The 12,910-nt window shown below is 37.7% G+C and overlaps 1 protein-coding gene across 1 annotated transcript in view; it reads right to left on the reverse strand.

Moving 5' to 3' along the window:
* Positions 1 to 10,142, reverse strand: part of dchs1b (dachsous cadherin-related 1b) — a 157,382-nt gene extending 147,240 nt beyond the window's left edge. Inside the window, exon 1 of the mRNA XM_051686208.1 lies at positions 9,813 to 10,142. The gene's annotated coding sequence lies outside the window, so the exon portion shown is untranslated. The remainder of the gene's footprint in view (positions 1 to 9,812) is intronic.
* Between the last annotated feature and the right edge of the window lie 2,768 nt (positions 10,143 to 12,910).

Below are 12,910 nucleotides of genomic sequence, written 5' to 3' on the forward strand. Positions count from 1 at the left end.
ATGACATTTCGTCATGATTTTTAGGCTAACCAAATGAAGCCTGTTCACCCAGTAAGTATGAATTACCCATAAAGGAATATCCCGGGTTCAATATAAATTAAGCTCAATCGACAGCATTTGTGGCATAATATTGATTACCACAAAATTAAATTTCGACTCGTCCTTTAAAAAATTGTGGTTACATTGAGTGTATTATTTGAGCTGTAAAGCTGTTTAAATCATCGTTTTTACGGTCGTTTTCGGATTTACAGCGTTACATCATCATGGCAACAAAGTTGTCAAATTGGATATAATTTAAGGAAAAGGTTAATAAGTGATTTTACCGCACTAAAATCATGTTAACACGGATATTGTTTACATATACATGGATATTGTGGCTACCGTATACTTTTGAAACACTGAGTATTTTAACATTTACATTTAATTTTTAGCCCCATTAACTTCCATTGTAAGTGCCTCACTCTAACCCAGATTTTTGCTTTTTTAAAGGTGTTGTAAGGGATTTTTTTCATGGAAAAGTATACAAAAAAAAAAAAAAAAAAAAAAATCCTACTCCCTGAAAGATAGTACTGAAATAAATGTCATGAGATTTCTCACCAGTCTCTGTGACAGCTCTAGACTTTGTAAACAGCAAACAAAAATGTATCCGCGGGCTGCGGCCTCTGATGCTTTCTGCCTGTCAGTCATTTTGTGTGTTCTCATAGTGTTGTCATTGCAGTGAATTATTGAGGCTAATAGCCATTTTCTGATTTATAATTTGACAGTTGAGGATGCTATTTCACCACTGTTGTGTTTGACAACCGTGGGAACATGCTTTGTTTCGGTTTCAACGATATCAGTGTGGTGTTTTGGATATGGGGGCATGGCTAAATCAACGGCTCAGTCTTGTGGAAGGTAGAATGGCACGAAAGACAAGACTAAATTAATTTTTGTGGTAATCAACATTATGCTACAAATACTGTCGTTTGAGCTTAACTTGTATTGAACCCGGAACACTCATTTTACTATGTGCACTAAAAAAAGAGAGAGAGAGAAAGTCAGCTTCAGTAAATTAATGAAAACCTGTGCTCTCCCTGATCAGGGTCGGGTGGGTGTACAGCATGCTCTTTCTCGAGGAACGGGATGTAACAGGAAAAGGGAGATGGTGATACAAACAAGTCCACTGAATAATTGATAAGATGTGACGCACTGTTTAACAAAGTTGAACACCGAGATGGCACATCTCACGTTCCCATGTCTCCCAGGTTACTTCACATTACTTCATGTTCTCAACTGTTCTGCTCTGAAATACTGAACTTGCTGGTGTAAAGGTTCAGCCACATTGAAATAGACTAATAAAAAGTCCCTGTTACATCACTGAAACACATGAGAAGCCCTATAAGCATTCTTTTCACTTAACAGTAACCATAGTGAACTAGCTCATTTATTGAGCTTTAACCAAGATTAATACAACCAATTCAATCTTTCTTCTTAGATGTTAGGTAAGGGGGTTGTTAATATTAAGATGTATACAGTATAACAGACACCTGTCTATATTAGTATTACAGAAAGGCCTACACCAATGGCAATCCACCACCAACTGTGAGTACCATTCTATTAAGAAAAGGAACTATGCTGAGTAGAATTTTACACTGGCTTGTCCAAACTCAGGCCTTATCTACAAGCATGCATGTTTCCAGTCCATTTGACAGTGCTGATGCTTGAGAACAACCGTTACAGGTCCTCAGAGGTAAAAAAAAAAAAAAAACACAAAGCCACAGTGCCACCATGACAAAAAAATGACTAAAAGCTGTAAAGGACTGTTAGACAAAGAGTCAGTACTGGAGTAATCTGAATGAAGCTCTCAATGATTCAATGGCATTACTATTGAGTCAATGAGCAGCTCAGGTTAGAGTAGAGTGAAGCATTGAAAGCTCTTGTCTACAATATGCAATGATTACTTGTGTGCTTTGCTTGACTCACTAACCTGGTTTGATTTCAAGAATTTTACTCTTTTTCTATCAGCCTTTTCACTTATTTATAGTAATTAAACTGAATCAGATCATTAGTTGTAAAATGTAGAATTTGACAAGATTAAAAGCCTATGGGCATAAACAAGATGAAACCACTTCAGTAACCATTAAAGGGGTAGTTTGTCCAAAAATGAGAATTATGCCATCATTTACACATGTCCAAACCTGTCCATGACCATGGAACAAAAAAGATGTAAGGCAGAATGTTAGCCTAGGTCACCATTCGCTTTCATTACATCTTTGTGAAGTGAATGGTGACTAAAGCTAACATTCTACATACTGTAACATCTCCTTTTTGTGTTCCAAGGAAGAAATAAAGTCATACGGGTTTGGAATGACATGACAGAATTTTCATATTTGGGTGAACTATCCCTTTAACATTGAGAAATAGATCACCACCTGATCAAATGACTCTTGGTAGGAACTTCGGATAGGACAATATATTAAATATTACAATTTTGCAAACCAAAATAAATGAGGAACTATATCAAGGCAAAATTCGATATTTCGAACATTGTTTTCTTTCCATGTGATCATAAATGAAATGAACCGTCAAACATCAAAATCTCTCTCACGCTTTTTTCTACACTGTTTACAGGGATCGCACAAGGTCCAAAAAAATGTAAGTACTGGAATACCTGAAAAATCTTTTGTTGTAAAGTGCTTGAAATTAAAATGGAACATTTCTTCCGTTTAATGTGTGTCCGTCAAAGATGAGATCCACGCACTTCACTTTCATTCAGTAATATGCCTTTTAATATCCTTTCTGTTCTTTACAGTCAGTTGATGATCAAAAAGTAGAAATACAGTACTGTGCAAAAGTTTTAGGCACTTGTGAAAAACTTTCAAAGTGTGGATTTCTTAAAAAAATTATGACATAAATAGTTTTCATTAATCAATTAACGTCATACAAAGTCCAGTAAACAGAAAAAGAGCTAAATCAATATTTGGTGTGCCTTCAAAACAGCAACAATTCTCCTACTTACACCTGGATACAGTTTTTCTTGGTTGTTGGCAGATAGGATGTTCCAAGCTTCTTGGAGAATTCGCCACAGTTCTTCTATTTATTTAGGCTGTCTCAATTACTTCTGTCTCTTTGTGTAATTCCAGACTGACCCAATGTTCAGTGGGAGGCTCTGTGGGGGCCATGCCATCTGTTACAGGGCTCCCTGTTCTTCTATTCTATTCTATTTGCAAAAGGAATTTTTGGGAGTATAAAATGTATATTTCCTATTGACACACTAAAGTAGCAGATATAAATAACCATCTTAAGACAAATGTTTATGTGAAACATCTTATGTTTTTATGTCAGACTTTTGCACAGTACTGTATATATTTTTTAATAACACATAGCAGGGATGCAGTAAAAAAAGACGTGCTGCGACTCTCTCTTGATAATGTGCGGTGAGCCGCAATTCTTAAAAAGACACTTTCACATACTATATACAGTATCATACTATATACAGTATATACACTCACCGGCCACTTTATTAGGTACACCTGCACATCTACTTTTTCATGCAATTATCTAATCAGCCAATCGTGTGGTAGCAGTGTAATGTTTAAAATCATGTAAATATGGGTTAGGAGCTTCAGTTATTGTTCACATCAACCATCAAAAAATGTGATCTCAGTGATTTAGACCGTGGCATGATTGTTGGTGCCAGGCTGCTGCTTTGAGTATTTCTGTAACTGCTGATCTCCTGGAATTTTCACACGCAACAGTGTCTAGAGAGTAAATGGAATGGGTGCGAAAAACAAAAAACATCTGGCAGTTCTGTTATCAAAAACAGTTTGTTAATGACAAAGTTCAGAAGAGAATGGCCAGACTGGACTTAGCCGACAGGAAGGTGACAGTAACCCAAATAACCACACGTTACAACAGTTCTATGCAGAAATGCATTTCTGAACATACAACACGTCGAACATTGAGGCGGATGGGCTACAGCAGCAGAAGACCCCTCTGGGTACCACTACTGTTAGCTTAGAACAGGAAACTGAGGCTGCAGTGGGCACAGGCTCACCAAAACCAGACAGTAGCCGACTGGAAAAATATCGCCTGGTCTGACAAATCTGGATTTCTGCTGAGGTACACAAATGGTAGACCCACTACAGCCTCAGTTTTCTGTTCTTGGCTGACAGAAGTAGAACCCAACATGGTCTTCTGCTGTTGTAGCCCATCCGCCTCAAGGTTCGACATGTTGTGCATTCTGAGATGCTATTCTGTTCACTACAAGCCAGTCTGGCCATTCTCCATTGACCTCTCTCATCAACAAGGCGTTTTCGTCCACAGAACTGCCGCTCACTGGTTGTTTTTCACAGCATTCTCTATACACTCTAGAGACTGTTGCGTGTGGAAAATCCCAGGAGATCAGCAGTTACAGAAATACACAGACCAGCCCGTCTGGCACCAACAATCATGCCACGGTCTTAATCACTGAGATCAAATTTTTTCCCCATTCTGATGGTTGATGTGAACAATAACTGAAGCTCCTGACCCATATCTGCATGATTTTATACATTACACTGCTGCCACACGATTGGCTGATTAGATAATCTCATGAATAAGTAGATATACAGGTTTATCCAATAAAGTGGCTGGTGAGTGTATATATATATATATATATATATATATATATACAGGGTAGCCCCAAAAAAACGGGGCCACTATGTTTGATTGCTCATATCTTAAAAAACGCATAAAGGCATTTCCACGATTTTTGGCGTACTTCTACGAATTTTTGTAAACAACAAAATGATGTCACCCGTGAGCAACAACTTGCTACCTATAAATAAATAAGTAAATAGTTTGGCCCTAAAAAAAAAAACGGGGCCACATTGCGAAAGAGAAGCGCCTAAGTTTGCTGCCATTGAAAACTTAGCTAAACGATTTACTTATTTACTTATAGTAAGTTGTTGCTCATGATGACGTCACTGTGAGGGCATTTTGTTCTTTACAAATAGTCGTAGAAGTACGGCAAAAACCTCAACCTCATATCGCATATCGAACCGAATGATGAGATAACCATATCGTCCCACCCCTTAGTAGGAACACACTTTATGGATAGAAAAAAGAAACCTAGGTCTCCAGAACAGCAGTCTGGAGCACTTAGATATTATATCTTTGCTCCAGCAATAGAGATGGCTAGACAAACTAATTAGAACAGAATGTTTTGCAGACTTACAGTAAGAAAGTAAGAAAAAAAAAGAAAGAAAAAAGTATTTTTTGCAATTTGCATATCACCTGTCATCCGTTCCAATGGGGGGGGGGGGGGGCAGTGCCAAATCCAGGCATAACATCAGAAATTAAACCTGTAATTTCTGTCAAATTTTGCAAGTGCACAAAATCACTTACAATCTGTTTCCTCTGAAGAACAATTCTGAGATGATTATAAGGCTTCAATTAAAAACAAAAGGAAAGAGAAATGGAAATGCATGCCTGATATCCCACATCAAATCTACATAGGGAAATCACTCAGCGAACGTTCTATTTCTCCACTTCCGACTGCGGGTTTTGCAGGAAACAGATTAAATTTGGCTTCCCCAAGACCAACAAAGAGTTCAGACTGCTGAACAACCTCATATCAAATCTCATAGTTTTTGTCTCAGTGTCTGCAAAAAAGGGAGGAAAAGGAAATTTCTATGTAATGAATATTACATTCAATATAAAATCATTAGAAATCCTTCAACAAAATTATGCTGATACTGAGTCTCGCCCAGTAATGATCAAGCATTTTTGGGGAGAGTGGTTTCAAATCCCCCTCCTACTGAAACACACGCCCTATTCTCTTAGTTTAGTCTAATTAAATCAAATGGCTCCTCTCTCCCACCAAGCATTGCCTCTGATCAGTTTCCAAGTGTTGATGGGCAACAGTATGAACAGAATCCCCCTCGCTGGGTATGTCTTTCTTTTACTGCTTTTTAATGTGTGTCTCATGCTGAGTTTGCACATGTGCCATGTGCTCCTGACATCAGCAATGCTCTGATGTGGGAAACGTCCATTTAGACAGCTCCCTAGACTCCTGTTCTAAGATCAGTTTTGCACTTTAATTTGTAATATAAAAGATTGTTTTAAGATAGTCCTGGATCAGTCTTGAGTACATTTCAACTCAAAAGCACAGCCCCAGATTGCTAAGTTGGTAGGCTCTTGTTAAAGTCAGGGGACCATGACAGCAGGGTTGCCAACCGTCTCATATAATACAGAATCGTTCCTTTTTTAAGGGAACAAAATTGGGTTCCGTATGAAATCCATACAGATACGGGACGCCATTTGTTTCCGTATTTTAGCATCTCACACCCAAACTTCTAAATTAAATTTAAACCGAGATAAATGGTCCTGAAACACACACCTTTCACATGAGTTGTGTGAGATATCGGCTGTTGATATGTTACAGTGACCCCATACTTTGATAGATGCGGCCGGGGGAAGGATCAATGACAATCAGCGTATGTTTTCTGTCAGAAGCAGGAAAATGTTGTCAAACATAAAGCATTAGAGTGCATGATAATTGTTTCTCACCATTGTGGCACAAGAAAAATCTGCAATGCCCCCCCTTGACCCCCCCCCCCCCCCCCAATGTATACTTCTGTTGTCCATGTTGCTGATTGCTCCGCACACAGTACATGTACGGACTGTATACTTCGTTTTTTTGTGTTCCGAATCGAATCGCACCCGGTCAACTACGCTGCCTTTCAAAGTATACTCTTCTGACCATGAGCAAATACAAACACGTAGCAGAATCACATATCAGTTGTAGTGGGCATGCATTGAAAGTGTTCATATATGCTCACGGTCAGAAGAGTACTTTGAAAGGCAACGCGGTCGACCGGCATGATCCGATCAGGAACACGAAAAACTGAAGTATACCCGGGCCTTAAAGGACAAAGTATACTTTGGTTGTCTGCATTGCTTCTTACTTTGTGCACACTATGCGTGACGCAAATATCATCATGCGGACAGTCCTCGTCTGTGCACATCGGAGGCACATCCACCTGCCGTTGACTGTACTAAAAGAGTATCACAAAGCAGTCGTAGTGTTCATGCGGCGAAACACATTTGTATTCGCTTGTGGTCAAAAGAGTATACTTTGAAAGGCAATGCCGTCTACAGGGTGCAATCTAATCGGGAACGTAAAAAAACAAAGTACACCTAGGACATTAGACCCGGCCATGGATACAGTACAAGTTCAGTTAAAACATTTTATGTGATTTTCTTACATTTCCCTTGTTATAAATAAACACTATTTACTGCCAAAACAACTATAATATAATCCAAAGAGAAACACTATTTTAATGTTAAGTTTGATTTATACTATTTTCAACACATTAGTCATATACTGTCTGATGACCCCAATTTTAAACAGAAAGCCTGTTCATTGAGTTTTAAAAAGTAAAAAAGGCTTAAATTTAATATGGGAAAGAAAACGCTTGTCAGACAAATATTGTCTTTCTCCATTGATTGCAGCTTAATTCTTTTGGCAAAAAGAAGTGTTTATTAAAAGTGAATATTGATAGAAATTTGGTTCTTCCTGGTCGTTGTATTAAAGCCGTTTTCATTTTAATCGTTTTTGGGTCTGTTTGCACCAAACATGCTTTTGCGTTCATCCGCGCTGTTTTTCAATTGTTCTCCTATGTAAACGAATGCAGGAGACCCGCTGAAAACAAAAGTCCTGCATTTGCCTGGTAGAAAGTTGGCAACCCTACATGTCAGCCCAGATAGGCCTACGTCTCTGAGATAACTCTGACATCTCCGTTTTAGATCTTTTCATCTGGAAAGCATCGCAATCTAATTAACGTCTGCTAAACATCTTAGAAAGATCAGATTTACAAACATTATAAATAATAAATGTCTCAAAGGCATCTGCTTACGACATCCGAGAGGAAACGTCTTACAGACGTTTTGCAGATGAGCAAACAGCCTAAAACAATATGTCTTCCAGATGTAAACACACACATCAAATAGACATCTGGATGATGTACATGTGCTATCAGGGAGTATATCCCAGAATTTGTTATCCCAAAGTAGCAGTTGTACGTGTTTAGAGTGTTAAAATGTCATAAATACACATCTGCACTCACACAGCATCCTCTAGCCTTGTACATGTGGGGTGCATACAAACCCAGATTGCCACGTCTGTCATTGCAACCACACTCTGTTACACATGCCTTGCACACGTTCGTTAGTGAGTAAACTGCTTTCTTCTCTTTTGACTGCAAGTTCGTGATGCTTAATTACAGCCTGTGTAGTATGAATGAGAAACTGAATAATAGGCACGCCGTAATGCAATGAGGTGCGTGCAGCTATACGTTGCGTGCAGGAACATAGTACTCATAGTACTCTATACGCGTCCAGAAGCCGCAGTCGCCAATGAAAGAGAGAAAAAAAGCAAAAAACTCAAACATGTGTCTCTGGTTAAAAAAAAAAGAGAGAGAGAGCTGGTTTTCAGGATATTGCACGCCTCGTCGCCCAAGAAGAAACCGATATTCGCTTGGCCATTTAGAGTTTACGTGCGAGGAATAGAGGGACAGTCCCACTCTCTGCCTTGGAAAGATGTGGCACTCACGCCTGTCAGCGACGCTACAAAACAGGAACGCTTTCGTTGTAATGAACAGTAGCCTGTATGTTTACAGTGCACGCGAGCGCGTCGATCTTAATGCAGCTCCGAGCAGGAACAGATTTGCGGGCACCAACAGTCTCTGTATGATTAAAATGGGAGTTCGTTGCTCGATAACAGTATAGATGAGGTGGATGAATTTTTCCTCGAATTATATTACCCCATTTAATCTAAAGTTTAGGTTAAAAAAAAATAATTATAATAATAATAAATAAATAAATAAATATATATATATATATATATATATATATATATATATATATATATATATATATATATATATATATATATATATATATATATCTTTTTTTTTGTTTGTCTTTTTTGTCTTTTTTTTTTTTTTTTTGACATAGCTTAATATAGCCTATTACTTGTTTGTTGACATCAGCTATTAACTAGAGGATACAGTATTTAAACATTCCATAACTCTGGGTAATTTTACTGATTTAGTACTTCTCGAGAAGGTTCTGGGAACGTTATTTGTTGTTAAACAATAAACATTAGCTAACGTTCTGTTCTAATAGATTTTAACTAGATTTTCACAAAAACAACAACAAAAAAAAAACCTACCTGGAACATTCTGGGAAGGTTAGTTTGACGTTATAAAAATATATATAACATGAAAAGAACGTTCAAAGAATGTAAAAAAAAAAAAAAAAAAAAAAAAAAACAATCCCCAAAATAAATAATGGGAACCATACACTAACGTTATGGGAACGTTCTGTTTGCTGGGATTCTATAGGCGACTGTGCCTATCTTATGAATAGATTCATGAATTTAAAAATAAATCAATGTATCAATTTAGGACACATTCATCTATTTTGGAAAAATCGCTTTTCCCAATTGGCAAAACGCGGTGTTGTGTTAACGGATCAATACTACCGCAGCATGCTGCTTTAACCAAACTCATTTAAAATGCGCGGACTAACATAGGCTACTGTAGTAGTCACCTAATAAGGGTTTGAAGTATAAGGGAATTAATGAAACTGCCCATGTAGGCTACTCTTGAACACAAAGACGAGCTTGGTTTTGCCTACACAAAGATATGAATAGGAGTAAAACGAATAACATAAAGCAGCACTCCAAATTTCCCCTTGCGCAAACGCTAAAGATGTCAGAAATTCTGTTAAGCACTGTCTTGAGGCATTGTAAATGATACGATTTTCATAATGACACTGATTCTTACATTCATCTGAACGATCTCCGCCACTGTCTGAGCATCCGTTGTTTCACTCCAATCCAATTTGTATGCAGATGTATCCAGCCGGTTTCCAGCCACAAAGGGAATCCAGAGGGAAGAAACGGGTTTGTTTAAGATTAATAAATTTGCATTAAATCCATAGGAAGCAGGTTAAATTCTGATTCCCCTCTGGTTGCAGACCTCTTGCTTTAACCGGCAAATAATAGCCTATACCCTCGGCTGTCGCACGTCAGGTGTGAGCAGGTCCGCAATCCACTATTCCATTCAAAAATTGGATCCGTATCTTACGATCTCCTCTGTGTTGTAGTAGTAAAGTGCACCTCTGTATAACGGTCACCCCAGCATCCAATTGTGCCTGGACCGGGCGCTCTATGGACAAACCGCACCTCTGAGAATGAAATCCGACACCCAGATAAGGCCCGGCCTCTCCTAATTTGGGTTGCTAATATATTCGACACGTGGGGAGCGGTACGAAATGGGGAACAGAGGGGGGAAAACGAGGAGGACTGAGGAGAAGACTGGATTTGTTCCTGTAGTAGACTGTAGTGCCACCATGCTCCACCTTGGAGAAGTGGTTTTAAGACAAAGAACCAGATTCAAGATCTTTTCACAATTGTTTAATATGATGCTGAACGCATATTTATAATTTGTATGCATTTATATATGCAATCATACATATATAGTAATTATTCAGAATTTTAGATTGAAATTGTAATCATATTCAATTATAATGAACTTGTTTATCTATACCTTAATAGCACAATGTAATCACTAAGGTAGGAAGCTTGCATTTTTAAATGCACCAGCATGCATTTCAATTTAACATGTCTAAGGATTCTGTGTTTTTTTTTTTTTTTTTTTTTCTTATCATATGTCATTGATAGTTTTATAGATTTTACGTTAATTCTAATAAATGATCATTTTAGGTTACTTAATTTCTGTGGGTGGGAATGAACATCAAAAAATGTCTACCAGGCCTTGCTGGACATTTTTTGTAGTATTGAGAGTGTGGGCGTACACTTCACAGACTGATGGGGTCTAAACGTACAGCAGCACAAGGAGAATCGGTGTGACAGCAAGGTCATTTATCAACCTGGCTTTCAGGTCAACCCCCTCTGCCTGCATCCAAGCGTTAAGTGGAAGGTTTGCTGCCTGAATACAAACCTGCAGAAAGGAGAGCACAATTTCTCCATGGAATATTATGGGTTCAAATTCAAATTAAGTTGAACTCAGTTGACAGCATTTGTGCCACACAAAAATGTGTTTCAACTTGTCCTGCATCCAATGTCCCAGTCGTTTGCTTAACTCTAAAAAGCCTGATATTTGTATTAATTGTCAGAATTGTTTTTATTTTTATAGAGAGAGAGAGAGAGAGAGAGAGAGAGAGAGAGCTGTTATTTTAAACCATGGTATGGACAACATTAACTATATATATATATATATATATATATATATATATATATATATATATATATATATATATATATATATAAATGATTTTGTCCATACAGTGGTTTAAAAAAACAGCTCTATGTGTGTGTGTGTGTGTGTGTGTGTGTGTGTGTGTGTGTGTTTCATATTTGTCATTATCCTTCTGAGACCCAACATTTAATTTTTGTATATGACATTTGTTATTTAAAGGGATAGTACACCCAAACATGAAAATTCTCTCATCATTTACACACCCTTATGCCATACCAGATATGTATGACTTTCTTTCTTCTGCAGAACACAAATAAAGATTTTTAGAAGAATTTCTCAGCTCTGTAGGTCCATACAATGCAAGTGAATGGTGGCCAGAACTTTGAAAGTCCAAAAAGCACATAAAGACAGCATAAAAGTAATCCCTACTCCAGTGGTTAAATCCATATCTTCAGAAGTGATATGATAGGTGTGGCTGAGAAACAGATAAATATTTAATTAAAAAATATATAAATCTCCACTTTCACTTTCTTCTTCTTTTTTTTTTTTTTTTTTTTTTTTGGGCAATTTGAATTCTTTGTGCATATCGCCACCTGCTGGGCATCTTATCACGTTGCTTGTTGAGCACGTTACCGTGGAGACGTAGTGCGTGTGGAATCTTCACGCTATTCTCCGCGGCATCCACGCACAACTCACCACGCACCCCACCAAGAGCAAACCACATTATAGTGACCACGAGGAGGTTACCACATGTGACTCTACCCTCCCTAGCTACCGGGTTAATTTGGTTGCTTAGGAGACCTGGCTGGAGTCACAGACACTTAACCTAACATTAAACCTTTGAAGAAAGCATAGGATGTCTTCTACCTTAGTCAAAAGCAAAAATTAAGAAATATTCAATACTGGGAAGTAGAAACTTTGAAGATCCTCTTTTGACCAAATCCCAGATGTGTTTAAGCAGCAGGGCCTACTGGTAAAGTGGGACAGAGAAAAAATTATTCTCTAGAAAATATATACTATATATATATTTGAAATTATTTTTTTAATTATCTTTTACACTTTCACATCATAACATTAAGTTGGGGGTGATTGTTTAGTAATGATTTAGAATAATTTAATGTAATACGTATGATACAATGTGGATCAAGCTTAAATGTCTTTTGTCACTTTGCCCATATTCGCCCTGTAACACGTTCTCACTCCTAAGGCTTCAAAGACTGATGCTTGAGCAAGAGCCCAGTGCATCAATCATCAGTTTCACGAAGCATCCGGCAAGTGCGTTCGTTTCAACGAGAAACCTTTGACGTCAACCGACTGACGCAATGGGCATTAGGATTTTAGCATTGTTTAATTATACGTTGGGGTACAATTTTGTCATCGTGACATATGTTGGGATATGATTTTAATTAAATTTGAAATCAGCAACATTTATTCACAGTGGTTAATATTTAATCTGTTGTTTATCTGTCTATTTAATCTGTACACATCCTGCACTGCTGAAGTGACCCGTTTCATTCCAGGTGTATTCCGAGTCTTACAATCATTTTATGTGAAGAACAAACCTAAATGTATGTTTTTAGTCACCGATAACACATCCTGCACAAGTTTCTTTATAACACATTTAAAATGGCCACCTCAAGCGTAATGACACGGGTTTGACA

Source organism: Myxocyprinus asiaticus, chromosome 43 (assembly GCF_019703515.2).
Source record: "Myxocyprinus asiaticus isolate MX2 ecotype Aquarium Trade chromosome 43, UBuf_Myxa_2, whole genome shotgun sequence".
In the NCBI taxonomy this organism is placed as follows: domain Eukaryota; kingdom Metazoa; phylum Chordata; class Actinopteri; order Cypriniformes; family Catostomidae; genus Myxocyprinus; species Myxocyprinus asiaticus.